Genomic DNA, 3,521 nt, shown 5'->3' with positions numbered 1-3,521 from the left:
AACCGCTCCAGGATTTCCAGTACTTCTCAAGTGCAACATGTGCTTTTGAATCGAATTCTTTTGAATCGACTTGTAATGCACAAGGTTAACCCTGCCTTTTTTCACTGTACAGCCTCCAGTGGTGACAGTTTGAGCAGCACAGAGAGGTAGATGGGAGTTCAGGTGGAGTGAGTATGTGTAGGTGTATTACAGCAATTTTAATTATATGAGATAATACGCAGCATTTTTCTCTGCCTTCTCTGTCCTGTCTCATTAAGCCAATGTCCAGGTGTACTAAATAAGAAATATTTTTATTCACTGCACATTGTGGGAAGTAAGATGAAAGAACTACATCTGTAAAAAACCACACAACCTTACCATTTTTCCCCGACACAGAAGCAAAACCCACTGTTGTGAGTTCTTCCTTGCAGCAGCATTGTTGGCTCATGAGATCAAGTTCTTTTGAAGTGTTTCCATGACAGTATTCATGTTTTCTTCTAAGCTAATAATGGCAGAGGCATTGCTTTTCATTCTGCAATCAGTGATTTTTTTTAATTTATTGTTTTTTCAGATGGGAAGTTCTTAAATTGTCATAGCTTGTTCCAGCCAGTTCTTGCTAGTAACAATTTGTTCTGTTCTCTTGTTTTGCCATAACCCAAACTATTTGGAAACAATGCAAGACATCCTGTAGTTCAGGATTTGTTGGAACAGTGAACTTAAACCTCTCATGCCCAAACTAAGCCAAGGATCATTTTAGGCTTATGCAAAGCTGATGAAAATAGTGTCTGGATTTTTTGTTTATCATGATTTTCACATTATAAAATAAAAACAAGCCCTCAAAAAAAAAAGAACCAAACACCAACCACCAAAACACTTTATCCTGTCCTTTGTACTCTGTCTGTACAGACAAACTTGCATTTCTTAAACGACTGACAAAAAACTCAGCTATTAGCAGTATTTGCTGCTGTTCGCCAGGCTTTTTTTTAGTACAAAACCCTTTTCTCTAGGAGCAGTCTTACCTGTGTGACCATTAGCAATGAAAATCCTGTGCTGCAGTGCTAAATATGGAAACTCTAATGTACTTGACAGTAAACCTGGTAGATAAATAGACCCAGCAGATGACTGAGTCAATATCCAGCTAACTGCATCTGGCAGAATTGAGCTGGATACAAAGAAGTGTGGTTTTCCATTTTTTGAGTTAGTACGTTTCTCCTGGTCCTTTTTAGAACCTGGCGGCCCTATCTGAGCTTTCCAGTGCAGCAGATCTACTACATGGCTTTGCTGTGCAACTCATTGTGGGTTAGCTGATCCATACGTTGAACCACTAGCCTCTGGAATAAAGTTTCCTAGCTAAGCTTTAGCTAAGGCATGGTGTGCAGGACAGATTAGGGGATACAAACTAAGCTGTAATGTTTTTGCCAGCAAATTACATCTGTTTGTTTTCTGTCCCAGAAACTGCCTCTTGTGACACCCACTGGCATAGAGTTGTGAACATAAGCTATTTAATCCTTTATGGGATTTCTTAGTCTAGAAAGCAACCCTCTCTCAAATTAGAGAGTAAAACAAAGTTCTATCTTTGTGGATAGAAGAACATGGCATGAATGTGCATGGACTGGGATTGCATGATCAGGACTAAGGGTGCCATTCAGTGACATCTGATGTTGCTGTGGTGTTTCCAGGTACATCTGCTCTCCCTGTTTCGATCCCAACTATGTCCTCCCTCTTCCTGCAACCAGCACTCCTGCTCATTTACATTTTTAAACTAGCTGTTCGGTTTACTAAACTGATGGAAAACATTGTTTTGTTTGGTTCAGTTCTCCACTGGATTAGTGACCTGAATCAGCTCACTGCAGGCTGAAAGTGGTTGTAGTGCTGGTGTAAAGGAGGGAAGAGAGAAATGGGATTGCACTGCTTCTGGCATAGGCTGCAGTGGAAATCACAGCCGGCATCACCAAAGTAACGGGAGTATGTGTAGCTTGTTACCCCTTGACTGCTCTTTGACTTAAGCAGATGTGATGACACCTGGTCCACCAAAGTGGTATTTGCATGTCACCAGGTGACACAAGCCTTCACTTGAGCAGCATCAGGGCTGCCCCCTTCTAGTCTGAAGAAGGTTTCTTTGGGACAGTGCTGTTCCAGCAGCTCCTCCCTGATTCCTCTGCTCTTACACCCATTGTGTAGCTCTGCAATTTCCAGGGGAACCTGATTTGGAAACAGCTATGTTGGGGGGGGGGGGGGATAAAAAAAAACACTAAAATTCCAGAGAGGTATCATCACCTCAGTTTGGATGCTCCAGTGCTTGTAGAAGGGAGAGTGTAAGATCTTGTTGAAGCAGGGAGGGCAGGACCCAGTTTAGCACATGCTATAATATTTTACCATCCTGTTGGAGTGCAAAAAGCACAACCCTCGTTTTGGCTGTGCACATACTGCGGGTTGCCACGGTTATGTCTTGTTGGTGTTTTAAACCGTTACCTAGGAGAATAAACAGTTGCTCTTGGCCAACTTTGCACACACCGCTCGCTCGCGGCGCTCTCCCGCAGTAAAAGTACAATCCTCCAGATGGTACTTCAGCCCGCGCTGCAGGTACACACTCATTCACAGTCATACAAAGAGTGTGAAGCTCTTTGTGCATGTGCCTCTTTCAGCTTTGTGTAAAAGGGGTGCTTGAAAGGGCTGGATTTAAAAGCTCTGCTTACCACCTGGAATTGTTCCTGCTGGTGAAACGCTCCCACTCCCTCCCTCTGGTCTTGACAAATACTGTGGAGCTGCTGAGACAGGTTAGCTGTGCTGGGTAGTATGTTGTTGCCTGCTCTTCCATAATGTTCTGCCTCTGATTTGCCTTCAAAGGTCAGTTGAAAGCAAATAAAATAAAGCAAAAATCTGAAAGTGCACCTATGCTGAAAGAGGTGCGTTTAACACAACTTGTATATTTGCAATAACTGTGAGCAGAACCTGGGCGCTTGGTTTTGCACATCTGTTGACTTGTAGAGCTGGGAAAGAAAACAGTGTTGTCATCAGTAAGTAGGGTCATGTGAGGATAACTGGCCTAGAAAGGCAGTCAGTCCAAGCGCTGCCGTGCTCTCGTGAGCCTTGTGCTGTGGGCGCGGATTCAGAACAGTGATTAAATATAGTTGCAGCAGAACCTGCTTGGCTTGTTTCTGCTGCATCTGTGCTTTAACATTTCGATTAAAAATACCCTCGCATGGTGCTGTCTTGCCAGGGTGGACACATCTCCACCAGCCTTTAGACCTACCTGCTAACCCTGCAGGGCACCTTGGTTAGCTCACTCTGGGCAGCTACTGCACTACACTGCAGCTGGCTCTTGAGGAGCCCTCTGCCACCCTTCTTGCTTTTCCATTTTTCATCATAAATTACAATTATTCCAACCTTTTTTTAACATGTTCAGAGAGTGGTCTCGTGCAAACTGACCAATCTCCTATAAACTGCTCTTGTTTTCAGGTGTCTTTAAAACTCTTATGCCCAGGTCACAGGCATACTCTGATCTGAGAGAAGGGATCAGGCTTCTTTTTTGGAGACAAAAA

This window comes from Nestor notabilis, unplaced genomic scaffold (assembly GCF_000696875.1).
Source record: "Nestor notabilis isolate BGI_N333 unplaced genomic scaffold, ASM69687v1 scaffold15444, whole genome shotgun sequence".
Lineage (NCBI taxonomy): Eukaryota > Metazoa > Chordata > Aves > Psittaciformes > Psittacidae > Nestor > Nestor notabilis.
The sequence above is the reverse complement of the archived record's forward strand: the minus strand, read 5'-3'. Positions refer to the sequence as shown.